This window comes from Vulpes vulpes, chromosome 15, assembly GCF_048418805.1.
Source record: "Vulpes vulpes isolate BD-2025 chromosome 15, VulVul3, whole genome shotgun sequence".
Classification (NCBI taxonomy): domain Eukaryota; kingdom Metazoa; phylum Chordata; class Mammalia; order Carnivora; family Canidae; genus Vulpes; species Vulpes vulpes.
Window position 1 is genome coordinate 2,836,424 of NC_132794.1, and position 13,753 is coordinate 2,850,176.

General features: G+C 56.0%; 1 long non-coding RNA gene across 1 annotated transcript; it reads right to left on the reverse strand.

Moving 5' to 3' along the window:
* Positions 1 to 4,000: 4,000 nt before the first annotated feature.
* On the reverse strand, positions 4,001 to 13,227 carry LOC112908029 (uncharacterized). Its single transcript, XR_003232847.2, has 3 exons — positions 12,359 to 13,227; positions 4,974 to 5,188; positions 4,001 to 4,610 (listed from the first exon to the last, which is right to left on the reverse strand). It is a non-coding gene; the product is annotated as an uncharacterized lncRNA (long non-coding RNA).
* Positions 13,228 to 13,753: the final 526 nt, after the last annotated feature.

A 13,753-nucleotide genomic window follows, 5' to 3' on the forward strand; every position in this document is an offset into this window, starting at 1 on the left:
AGGTAGGTACACAGAGGAGCCCCATTTCACCAATGGGGACACTCGCTTGAGAATTGCCCCTCCTGCCCAAGGCCTTCCAGTCTCCCCCGAGTGTGTGCAGTGGGAGGGGGCGTCCAGAGACAAGGCCCCGAGCCATTGTTCACCTGACTCCTGGCCGAATGCCCACCCATCTAGACTGAGTAAGAAACAGCAACCCCAGGGGGACCCACTGCCCCCCACCTCACTGTTAAACCTGCTTGTTCAGGCCAACCTCCTCCTTCCACAACCTCGCCTCCATGGCCCACGCGGGCCAGCTCCTCCAACTGTGACACCTCCCAGTCCTCCACCTGCATGCCTCCAACCTGGCCGGTGCTCACCCTCTCGGGATCCACTCCCCAGCCAGTCTTCCCCTGCTGCCTTGTCCTCAACACACCAAGCTCTGGTTTAAAAATAAAAAAATAATAATAAAATAAATAAATAAGGGACGCCTGGGTGGCTCAGCAGTTGAGCATCTGCCTTCGGCTCAGGTCGTGACCCCGGGCCCTGAGATCAAGTCCTGCATCGGGTTCCCCGCAGGGAGCCTGCTTCTCCCTCTGCCTGTGTCTCTACCTCTCTCTCTCTGTGTGTGTCTCTCGGGAATAAATAACTAAATCTTAAAAAAAAAAAAAAATCAGTTTTGTTGAGCTGTAATTCACATACCATAAAGTTCACTCCTTTAAAGCATACACTTGCGTGGCTTTCAGTCTTCCATGAATGCTACAAATCAAACTGTCAAATTCCAGTGCATTTTCGTCCCCCCAAAAAGAAACCCTGCATCTGTCGATACTGCCTCCCCTCCAACACCTCCTCCCTCTCAGCCCCTAGCAACCACTGATCAACTCTCTGTTGCTATGGATTTGCCTCTTCTGGACATTTCATATGGTGGAACCATGCATTACGTGGTCCTTTGGGTCTGAGCCTTGTGTCCCTGGGGTCCCCCCGCATCATGGCGTGTGTCAAAACCTCCCTCCTCTTGTAGCGGAGCAACAGGCCTGCTGCACCAGAGCGCAGGTGCTCATCCGCTTGACTGTCGAGGGGGCTCGGGTTGCTTTCTGGCTGTCGCATCAGACACGCGAGCCCGTGGACAAGCTTGTGTGAGACTAGATGCCGTCTAACAGGAAGGGGGTCTCAATTGTCTTCTCCTTCACACTCCCCAGGGGCACCTGTTGACTTCTGGGTGGCATCCAACCGAGGTGTCCAGGCCTCCTCTGCAGCTCCCAGCCTCCCCCTGCATTGTCCCTTCCCCCCTCTTCACATCTGGGAGCCTCAGCTCACCTGTCATGACCTCCAGTGGCCTTCCACTCCCATCTCACCTGGTGTCAGCTGCCAGGGCCCCCCCTCCCATGCCCTCTGGGCCCCTACAAGCACTCATTCCTTCTCTTGGCGGCTCTTGGCAAGGTCTGACATCACGTCTCACATTTTCTTCTTGGTTTTTTTCTCTCCCCGTGAACATGGGGTCCCTTAGGACCTGCTCTCATTCACCCTGGGCCTCCTGATGCCTCCAGCAAAGCCTCCCTCTTAGGAGGTGCTCCTTAAGCATGTGATGAATGAAGAAGTGGAAGACAGAACGACTGACTGGAAGCTCCCGGAATCCCTGGCCCACAGAGCTGCATTTCCTAAAGTGTCTTACGAGCCCCGGCTGTGGATGTATCGTCCTATCTGGTGTGTCCTTGTGGGATTTGGCTGGTTGGTTGGTTGGTTGGTTGGTGATTTTGGTTGTTGTGGGGTTTTTCCCTGTGTCATCAGAGCGCGTCTGTCCGTCCACGGAGGAAGCTCAACCGTCCATCCTGAGGTCTGTAAGACTCTGTAATGCTGCAGGATGAGTGTGCTACCTACACGTGCACATCAGCATTTTCCCTTTTCTTTAAAGGTAAGATGGCAATGAAGAGACACGGGCTGATTGGGACGAACAGCGCTGGGCAGCAGCAGAAGGCAGTGTGAAAACTAATAAGGGAACCTGCGTTAGAGCCAGTCGGGGGCCAGCAGGGGGCGTCCTCGTGGCCCACCACGCGGCGTCCTAGAGGGGGGCCCTCAAGGGTTCATAGTCAGCACGGTGGGCACACTGCCATGGGCTCCAGGCGCCGGCAGGGTGACCCCAGCAGGGTGTGCAAGGATGGTCGGAGCTCCCCCGGGGATGCTCCTAGAACCCTGGGTCAGGAGACCCAAGAGGACCTGGGCCCCAAGGACTCCTCTACCAACCGAAACAGGCCTCCTTCCAGGACCTTCTGGCTGACTGGGACACGTGCACTGGCCCTGGCCTCCTGCTAGAGGCCTGTGGGGTGACAGCGCTGGCTGGTGACAGGCTGTAAGGTTCTTGACAGATGAAGGTCCCTCGGGGAACTGTCCCCTGGCCTAGTCACACCACTCTGTGTTTATTGGTCTCCCGCCTGAAATGGAGCCACTGTAGCCTGTGATAAGAGCTGTCCCCCTGGGGTCCTGGAAGGAACACAGTGCTCTAGTGGGGTCCGGTCTCAGCTAACTCAGGGTCCCCCCACCCTCCTCCTTGGGAAAAGGCTTGCGTCCAGTTCCTTTGTGTCTCCACCTCCCACGCCCACCTCCAGCTGACCCAGCTTCCCCTCCCAAACCCAGGGGACTTGCCGAGGGCCAGCTAGTGGGGACAGAGGTCACTAGGTGACCGCCCCTTCCAAGGAGGCAGACAGCGGTCTGAGGGGCCTCAGGGAGGCCTGCATGGGAGGAGTCTCTGGGCTGCACTCAGTGCCTGGCGTCACACAGAACTCCTCAAGCCAACTATCAGGCCCTGTTCTGAAAGAGAAAACCAGCCTGGATCAGAGTAGAAACAGCTCCAGAGATGCTTCCGGCCTGAGCCAGCAGGCCCCATTCAGGAGACAGAAACCACGGGGAAATCTGAACAGGGAACGTTCATTCCGAGGAATTATGAGCAGGGCATTGGAGAGCAATGGAGAGTTGGTAGCAATCGTTTCAGAGAACACTGGGGTACAAGACTAGCAGATGTGGGGAGCAGCCCTCAGGCTGGCAGGGAAGACCCCCGCCCCAGCCCTCATAGGGCTGCTTAGGACCTCCTAGAACCCTGGGTCAGGAGACCCAAGAGGACTTGGGCCCCAAGGACTCCTCTACCAACTCCTCTACCTCTATCAACCTCACCTGACATTCAGGTGAGGCCTGCTTAGGACCTCACCTGCCCCCTGGGGTGCCGGGAAGGTGCCACAGGAGGTGCTGTGCGCCAGGACACTCTGCCGAGCCACCCAACGGCATGTCAGGAGCAGCAGCTCACGGGACGCCCCTTGTCAGGTCACTCCCCTGCGGCCACTGGAAGAGATGCCAAGGGGAGATGTTGGCCACAGCACATCGCTGGTGCTGTGCACTGCACAGACCAGAAAGAGAGAACCTTCCCCTCCACTGTGCCAAGTACCGACGGGGCTCGACGGCACCCCAGCTGGCAGAGGAGACGGCTCACAAAGCCCACCTCCATGATCCAGAGCAGGCAATGGGCAGATGTGAAAGCTCAGAGGCAAGAAACTGAGAGCTGACACGAGCCCACACCCTGCCAAAGTCCATCCCCACATTCTGTCCTTCCCCAGACATCTCTGAGCACCTCTGTGTGCAGGCCCAGGGCCAGGGGACCAGAGACACAGGTGTCTGAGACCCCAGCCAGCGTCGCCAGACTTAGCACATAACAATGAAGGACAAATTGCAGATAAATGGTGGACGCATTTTTAATATAAATCCCTTGTGACATTCGGGACATACTTCCACTAAACAATTAGTCATCATTTATCTGAAACTCAAGTTGAGCTGGGCGTCCTATATTTTCTTTGGAACCCTGAGCCCAGCACTGCCCTCAAGGACACAGTGTGACGGACCCTCCTTGTTCTCTTCTGTATCTAACCCACTCGGCGATTTCTCCATCGCTCAGGAAGGCACTGGACCTGCTTCATTTCCAGGTTCAGCACGTCGCTCTCCCTCGGCTTAAACTTTGGTTGGTAAACCTTTGGGGTAAATAATGAGGTTTGCTATCACCCCGTCCTCTGACGGGCAGACTTCCTCTCCAGGTTCAGTGCCCAGCATCGTATTATTTTTTTTTTTAAGATTTTATTTATTTATTCATGAGAGACACAGAGAGAGAGGCAGAGACACAGGCCGAGGGAGAAGCAGGCTCCTCGCAGGGAGCCCGACGTGGGGCTCGATCTCAGGTCTCCAGGATCAGGCCCTGGGCTGAAGGCAGGCACTAAACCCCTGAGCCACCCAGGGATCCCCCCCAGCATCATTTTAGATCAAAGTTGTGCCAAACGCGTGTTAGAGGAGCTCCTGCACCTTCCAAGCAGCAGCAACAGTGTAAGCAGCCGTCCTGCTGCTCAGGAAGCCCCGCTCTGGCCACCGCAGAGGCTTGCATTTACCCCTCCTCCGGGAAAGCTTCTACTTTCAGTCTTCACGGGACATAAGACTCCTTGTGCAAACCGGGGAAACATGTCAGGAACATTACTTTTCCCAAGACATTCAGAGAGGGCACGTGTGGAACAGTTGCACAGAAATAATAACATGTTAGTCCTCTTGTCTGCGGCGAATCGATGCTGCTCGTAGAACGGGATCGTCACACCAGGCGGAAAACATTTCTTGCGTTACCAGGACACGTTTGCACAAGGAGACACGGGGACGCGGCATATGCCTTTGAGAACCGTGGCCGTCCCCAGTCGAGCCCAGCTTTACCCTGAGCGCCCAGCCCGTGCTTTGCACCTTGAAACCCTACTCCGCGCCTCCCTCCACCATTCTAATGGCCTTTCTAGAACAGGGCCCCGGACCCAGCTGCCTCACAGGCACTTGAGGACTAAGGTTGTCGCCTCATACAGTCATAGCAAAGCGCATCCGTAGGATTTTCAGATGCTTCCTGGTCCCTGATTCCCGCCACAGATATTCAGGCTGTTTTGTATCACTACGCGGCTTCGATTTGTACAGCCAACCTGAATATTCCTGCTCACCTGTAACGAGGATCTTCCTGCTAGATCCCTGCTGCCTTCGTGACCCAACACGCCTTGGCGGACGTCACCTTCTGCATCGCCAACGCCGCTCCGGTTGCTCCTGCTCGGCACCTTCTCCCTCCACCGCCACGCGGAGTTTTCCGGGCGGTTCTTGGTCATCACAGGCACTGTAAGACTTCAGCGGCTCATCCTCCGATTTCCTCAGTCTTATTGACCTGAGAAACAAAGGGAGAAGGAAATGGAGACAAAATTAAGTGTCCTTATAACCTGCAGCCCGTTGGCAAGTACTGGAGGCCGCAGAGTAGAAAGTTCCTCCAGGAAGCTCCCTAGGGTCTTAGTGTTAGTGCCCCGCTAGAGGGAAAAACAACCTTGGTTTGACCAGAGCGGGGCCTCCTTAGCCTGTGAAAGTCCTTTTGGAGCTTCCCTTCCCTTTACTTCCCCCAACCCCAAAGTAACAGTCACCCCTCCCAATCCCAGGGCGCCAGCTCTTTCTGCGCCTGGTCCTGTCTTCCTGCTTTACTGAAGTCACCTTTTTGCATCAAAGACATCTCAAGAATTCTTTCTTGCCGGTGCCCCCAGGCCTCAGCAACACTGCCCCCAAAACACATCAATACGTCTTGGTGGTTCCTGCATCCCAATCGGTTCACCCGAGGCAGCACAAAGGAGATGGTTTGTTAGATACACCCCAAGGGAGCCACCAAGGAGGGACTGTCTGCCCCAAGGCCATGGTGGGGGCTGTGGCTCACGGGGAGGAAGGAGGTAGGAGAACATAGAGAATTTTCTGGTAACCTTGCCGTGCTGGTTATGAGTACCCCAGGGGTCAGCCAGGGCCCATGGCTATTCTGAGGTGGGGCACCTGATAGGCCTGTTCGTGTGCAGCCCGGTGGTCACTGCGATGTCGTTTTGGAATCTAGGTGAGGTTTGGTGGGGGCGAGAGAGAGGATCCTTTAGATTCCTTGGTGCTAAAAGGTGGTTTTGTTAAAAGCACGGGGACCGGACAGGACTGGTAGGCAGAAAGAGCTGCCCCGGCTTCTGAGGGGTGACTCTGATTACATATACTCGGGAGTTGGGGGAGGTGAGGGAAAGGGAGATTTCCAAAGGATTTTCATGTGTTAAAGAAGATTCACAGACACAGAGGCCTTGCTATTGTCAAACCAAGGTAGTTTTTTCCCTCTAGCCAGGCAGTAGGATCAAGACAGTTGGGAGCTTCCGGGAGGAAGGTCAGGAGGAAGGTCGCAGGGATCAGGGATCACACCCAGGGCTGGGGGGCGGGGGAGGTTGGGGGTGTCCGCTGGTGCCTTGTCCTCAGCCCCTTCTGTTCCCTCACCAGCTGCGGGCCCTTCTGCCTTCCTCACATTTCACTGGTTTAGCCTGTTGCCTAAAAGCAGCCTCTAGGGTTCCTGCTGTCGGTTCCTGCTATGACAGGGACCGCATCTTACGCGTCCCTCCCCCAGCAAGCAGGGGGTATCTTTCCCTCTTCTTAAATTCATTCATCGTGCTCTTGAACCCAAAGTCACAAAAGGAAAAACACATTCTAGAATTTAAGACATACACAGTGGAGCGCTGGCAGGGGGGGAGGGTGGCTCAGTGGTTGAGCATCTGCCCTCGGCCCAGGGCATGATCCCAGGGTCCTGGGATCGAGTCCCGCATCGGATCCCCCGCAGGGAGCCTGCTTCTCCCTCTGCCTGGGTCTCTGCCCCTCTCTCTGTGTGTCTCTCGCGAATAAATAAATAAAATCTTTTAAAAAATAAAACATACAGTGTCAGTGACCAGAAGAGGTGCCTGCATGCTGGGGGGGGGGCGCTGGGGCATTAGCCCCCTCAGGTCGGGTCAGGTTTTGCAGCAACTTGAATTTTGGCACCAAACTTACAAAAAACAAAAACAAAACCCACAACTTTCTGGTTTTGGAGCTTTTTGTATATCAGAATTGCAAGTAAGACTGATCCTGAACACAACACTGGTGGAAATGTGAGTGGTGAAGGCCGCTCTGGTGGTGCCGCAGATGGAAACGAGACCCATGGTCCTGGAAACTCCGATGGGCGCCGGCACGTGACAGCTGGGCTGGGTTGTCCTGGTGTTCGGTGGACAGTGAGCTCGAGGGAGGAAATTGGACCTCTGGCTGAAGGTCTGTGTAAGCAGAGCGTGGAAGTTGTGGCTTGGCTGCTCCCGAGGCCTTACTGTAAAGCAGACATGTCTTAAAGACGGATTTGCTAATCAGAAAGGAAGAAGAACTTTCAGATTTGGGAAACTCCCAGCCTATCCGTATTGCAAAAACTGAGAACATGAAGAATGTGTTCAAGTGACCGTCACCATCGATGAAGAGATCAGACATTATTCTCTAAGACAAGGGAGAAGGACGCTGAGGCCTTCAGGGACCATCAGAGCGACTCTGCCGCTGGCTGCCCAAGTGCACTGGGGTCAGGGTCAGGGTGGCTTCAGGGAGAGGCAGCAGCCCCTGCACAGCCAGGCTAGTGCAGCTCCACCCCCACACTCTGTGGCTGCAGGTGCTTCCCCCCCCCCCCCCCCCCGCCCCCGCAGAGTCCTGGGACTATGGCTGCCTCCACCTAGATTTCAAAAGACAGGGCTCCAGGTAGAGCTGTAACTCTGTGATCCCAACCCCAGGGAGCCACCACGGGGGCAGGGCCCTGGCACGGAGTTCCACCTGGGGGGGGGCACCCAAAGCTAGGGGGCAGGGCCACCTGAGCCTTGGGGAACCAGCCCGGCCTAGCAAAGCCCCAGGAGTCCTGGAGGGCAGAGGATCCAGCCAGAGGGCTCTTCTCAAGCCTCAGACTCTCACAGATTTTCTTGTAGTTTGGACTTGCTCAGCCCTGTCACCCTGTCCTTCCTTCCAGCTGCTCCCCCTTCGGGATGGGAATGTCTGTCCTGTGCCCCAGCACTGTGTTCGGGCAGGTTCAGAGCTGGGAGGGCTCTGCCTTAGGATGAACGTGCCTGGGGTCTCCCCACCCTGAACTACGTGAGACTTTGGACTCCGACCCTAGAGTAGATGCTCGAATGAGTTCAAACTCAGGCTGTTGGGATGGAGTGAGCCTACCTCTCATGGGGGAAGGACAAGATGTGGGGGCCAGGAGTGGACTGCTATGGTCTGAACGTGCTCTCTGGAAGCTCACACGCTGAAGCCGACCCCCAAGGTGATGGCAGTAGGGGCGGGGCCTTTGGGGTGACTGGGCCAGGAGGGGGAGCCCTGGTGATGGGGTCAGCGCCCCTAAGAAGGAGACCCCAGGGAGCTCCCTCTCCACTTCCCCACTGTGAGGACACAAGGAGAAGATGCCATCTATGAACAAGGAAATGTAGAGAGCAAGATGAGCCACTCACGTCAAGCAAGCATGACACAGCAGCCAACGGTATTGAGCTGAGACCAGATATCACTCAGACCAGCGCAGGCCGCCAACACCCGGACCCGACAGCGTGCAGAAGCACAGGAGGCCTGCAGGGGCCCCAGACGGATGACATCCCTCGACAAGGGAGGATTTTTGCAGGAAACCATCAGACTTCCCAGACGTTGACCCCTCCACGTCTGACCACTTCAAAAAGGCGCCTGCTGCGGAAGGCCCTGCCCGAATGACCTCCACGAGGAACAGGGATCCTTCCCCGCTGGAACATAAGAAGCGGTGAGCACCGAGAGCGGACCCAGACGGGACGGGCCAGAGGCCTTATCCCCACCGCGCACCCACACACTCACTTCGCCCTGGGATGGTTCGCTTACGTCCTGTTCCTCATTTGTTGTGCGGCCTGTGTCCTGCTTCACTTCGTGGGACGTGCAAGAAGTCAAGTTCCACACGTGGTGAAATGTCCCTGAGTGTGGGATCCTGGACCTGCTTCATCGTCACGTGCACCTTGCTTGAGGACCGAATAAAGCCGGCCCTGGGGCAGACACGCCTCGTGCGCACACCTTCATAGCGTGCTAACCCTAACCTGCCATGAAATCTTCTGGCGCCTTGATCTTGAACTCCCAGCTTCCAGCAGTGGAGGACATACCTGTCTGTCATTCATTAGCCACCTTGTCCTTGGTCTTCTGCTACGGCAGCCTGAGCAGATGAAAACAGTAGCATAAGGACTACTGTGGTGACCCAGGGGTACTGAAGCCCGGCCAAGAGGAGCAAGGAATTAGAATGGATGTGAGAATAAGGGAGACACAAAGCCAAGGACCACCCATGCGGATGTACGGTACGGATGACGAACAGTCACTAAAGGCTGAAGTAGGCGAAGTTCTGGAGTTGGGAGGAGGAGAAAATGAGATCAGCCGGAAACACGCTGAGCTCAAGGTGTTCGGCAGACTCCTAAGTGGAGACCTGTGTTCCCAACTGTATTTGTATAACTGCCTCAGTAACTGGTACAACAGGTATCCCCCTCCCCTAATATCAGATAATGGATGGACAGATGGGTGGATGGATGGATGAGTGATAGATGGGTGGATGGTTGGATGAATGGATGACAGATGGGTGGGTGAGTGATGGATGGGTGGGCGCTTGGGTGAATAGACGAATGATGGATGGGGGGCTAGATGGTTGGATGGATGGATGGACGATGGAGGAATGATGTTGGTGGCCCTGGTTCTAATAACCATATATTTTTTTAAGATTTTATTTATTTATTCATGGGAGACATACAGAGAGAGGCAGAGACAGAGACAGAGGCAGAGGGAGAACGGGGCTTCTCGCAGGGAGCCTGACGTATGACTTGATCCTGGACTCTGGGATCACGCCCTGAGCCAAAGGCAGACGCTCAACCGCTGAGCCACCCAGGCGTCCCTCTAGTAACCATATTAATTCCTTCTGATGGAGCCTTGTATTTGAGTTCAGTTCCCATTTGCAGTGTTTATCCTGCCTTCCACCATTTTTCCCAGGGGTTCTACAGCTGACACCCTACATCCAGCTTCCAAGTCTTCAGGAGTCATCCTCCCTGGACCATGCCGTGCATCTGCACCCTCTGGATGACACATACTGCCTGCTGGACTGGCATCTGTCTTGTCACGTATCAAGCCTTACCTCTGAGTCCCCGTTCTTCCTCACATATGGATGCCGAGTGAACAGGTGAATTCATCCAAACACTGGAGCTTAGCCTACAGCCCCCGTCCAACCAAGAATACCCACAATCCCGCTACATAGCCTACTTCTTGACCACATCTTCTTGCTCTCTGTTGGGACAACTGCTTTTGAGACTGTCTGGTCTCCTGGCTTCCCAACTCTGGCTCTCTTCCTCCAGATGTCATTGCCCAGGCTCCTCTGAAGGGTCCTGCTGCCACCCTCCCCCAGGCACTGCTGCCCCTTGGAGCTCTGGCCCTTGATCCACTCTCAATACTTAAGAGTCCTGAACCATCAGGCAACACTGCAGGGCCCAGAGTTTCTCTTAATTTTGGAAGCTAAAGATCCCCTTAGGAATTGGACAAAACCATGGACTATTTGCCCCCAGAAACACACACATGTGCTGAAATTCTGTATATATGGTCCAGAGTTCCATACATATTTATACATATTAATTCCATACATACGAATGAAACCCAAATATGCTACTCCACCTGGATGGGCCTCTCCCCAGAGCCTGCTTGCCTTTATTTATTTATTTATTTATTTATTTATTTATTTATTTATTTATTATTTTTAAGAGGGTTTCATGCCCAGGGTCACCTGGTGACTCAGTGGTTGAGCGTCTGCCTTCTGCTCAGGGCGTGATCCCGGGGTCCTGGGATGGAGCCCTACACTGGGCTCCCTGCTCAGTGGGGAGCCTGCTTCTCCCTCTGCCACTCCCCTTGCTTGTGCTCTCTCTCTCTCTCTCTCTGTCAAATAAGTAAAACCTTTAGGGGGGAAAAATCCCTTTTAAACAACAAGAAAGTATGGCTTAAACAGCACACATTTATTCTCACCTAGTGCTAGAGGCTGGAAGTCCAAGGTCAAGGTGGGAGCAGGGCTGCTTCCTCTTGAGGCCTGTCTCTGGGGTCGTAGACAGTCCTCTCCTGTGTCCTCATGTGCAACTTCTTTTTTTTATTATTATTATTTTAAAAAGATTTTATTTATTTATTTATTTATTCTTATTTTTAAGATTTTATTTTTTATGAGCAACACAGAGAGAGAGGCAGAGGGATAAGCAGGCTCCCTGTGGGTGATCCCAGGACCCCTGGGATCACGACCTGAGCCAAAGGCAGACGCTCAACCACTGAGCCACCCAGGTGCCCCTGTGTCCGAAGTTCTTGTAAAGACCCCAGTCAGATTGAATCAGGGCCTCACTTTACCTTAATCATCTCTATAAAGGCCTCATCACCAAACATTGTCCCATTTTGAAGGAAATTCATATGGCAAGGCTTCAACGGATGAGTTTCAGAGGGACGTGGTTCAGCCCATCACAGCAGCCGTATTCAGTGCCCGTAGCTTGCACCCAGGACTCTGACCATCACCGCTGCCACCCCAGCCCCAGTTCTTGCTCCCCATTTCTCACCAACATAACTGGCCCTCTAGCCACTTGTCATCTCTGGTCTTATTACCCTCAAAGGAGCCTGAGGCCGGGTGTTTAGGGTGCGCCGAGGATCTTAAACAGGGCTATGAGCGTGTTGGACTTTGGAAAGGTCCCGGCTGCATAGGCAACGGCGACTGGTTTCCCATTGGTGCTCTAACCGTCGCCCACCAAGCGGCTTACGACATGTTATTACCTCACGGTGTTGTAGTTGGGCAGGCTGCTGGCCTCGGCAAGGCTGGGATCGGGGGGTCAGCCAGGTGGGCTTTATGGGGACTCTGGGGAACAGTCGTTTTCAGGCTCATTCAAGGTGTTGGTAGAGTTCAGGTCTATGCGCTTAGGGACAATTGCCTGTTTCCTTGCTGGCTGTCCTTCAGATTCTAGATGCCACCTGCATTCCCTGCCTCACGGTTCCCTCCAGGGACAATGGGTTGAGTCTGTCTCATGCTTCGGTCTCTGCCTCTGCCTCTAGTCAGAGAAATCTCCACATTTACGGGCTCTAGTCACTGGTCTGGGCCCAGCTCGATGGTCCAGGATACTCTCCTACTTCAGGGTCTGCGACCTTAATGACATCGGCAGTCTCTGCTCTGCTGAGTCCTGAGGGGATGAGACTCCTGGGGGGGACGTGAGTCCTGCCTGGATTTGAGGGTAATACGACTAGAGATGACAAGTGGCCACAGGGCCAGTTGTGTTGCCCTGGGTTTCCTTTGAGGCTCCCCAAAACTGCATTTGGGGCCACCCCAGCATCTCACTAGCATCTCTTCACGTGCAACCCGCTCTCAACTGTGTTCTATATCAAATTTTAACAGAACTGGAGACACCCCCCCTCACCCAACATTGAACATTTCCGCCAGAATAACTCACTTTTGTGCAGTCCTCATCCCAGAACAAAACCGGGATTTCTCCACCGGTTTACTTACGAAGGCCCTGAGATTGCAAGCGCAGGTCCAGTGCACTCGCCCCGGAAGACGCACGCAGGAGGCTCTCTGCTGCAGGACCGCGCACCGCACGGAGGCTGCCAACCATCCCCGGGCCCCGCAACAGCTGGATTAGGCGATTCGCCACGCACACAGCGGGGCACCAGCAGCTGCAAAAGCAGCGAGGCCGATGGCCACGTGCTCCTTCCGACCCAGCCATCTCCAGGACGGAGGCTACGCGAGAAAAGGCAAAGGGGAGAAGAGTGGACGGGGAAGGACGGACGGCAACGTACATGTGCATCTTCTCATATTAAAAAGAATAAACGAAAACATGGAAATGTCTAGGTCCACGGAAAGGACCCAGTGTCCCCTTAGACTGAGGCCTGGTGCTAGGGGAGGGGGGGTGGCAGTGAGGCTGGAGCCTGGGGGCAAAGTGAGGATGGGCCCCTCTCTGGTGGGGTGGGACAGATCAGTGAGGGTGGGCCCCTCTCCTGGGGGCATAGGATAGTGAGGACGGGCCCTGGGGGGGACAGTGAGGACGGGCCCTCTCCTGGGGGGACAGTGAGGATGGGCCCTGGGGGGGACAGTGAGGACGGGCCCTCTCCTGGGGGGACAGTGAGGACGGGCCCTCTCCGGGGGGACAGTGGGGACGGGCCCTCTCCTGGGGGGACAGTGAGGACAGACCCTCTCCTGGGGGGACAGTGAGGACGCGCCCTCTCCGGGGGGACAGTGCGGACGGGCCCTCTCCTGGGGGGACAGTGAGGACGGGCCCTCTCTTGGGGGACAGTGAGGACGGGCCCTGGGGGGGACAGTGAGGACGGGCCCTCTCCGGGGGGACAATGAGGACGGGCCCTCTCCCGGGGGACAGTGAGGACGGGCCCTCTCCGGGGGGGCAAAGTGAGGACGGGCCCTCTCCTGGGGGGACAGTGAGGACGGGCCCTGGGGGGGACAGTGAGGACGGGCCCTCTCCCGGGGGACAGTGAGGACGGGCCCTCTCCTGGGGGGGACAGTGAGGACGGGCCCTCTCCTGGGGGGACAGTGAGGACGGGCCCTCTCCTGGGGGGGACAGTGAGGACGGGCCCTCTCCTGGGGGGGACAGTGAGGACGGGCCCTCTCCGGGGGGACAGTGAGGACGGGCCCTCTCCTGGGGGGGACAGTGAGGACGGGCCCTCTCCGGGGGGACAGTGAGGACGGGCCCTCTCCTGGGGGGACAGTGAGGACGGGCCCTCTCCGGGGGGACAGTGAGGACGGGCCCTCTCCGGGGACAGCGAGGACGGGCCCTCTCCGGGGGGACAGTGAGGACGGGCCCTCTCCGGGGGGACAATGAGGACGGGCCCTCTCCCGGGGGACAGTGAGGACGGGCCCTCTCCGGGGGGACAGTGAGGACGGGCCCTCTCC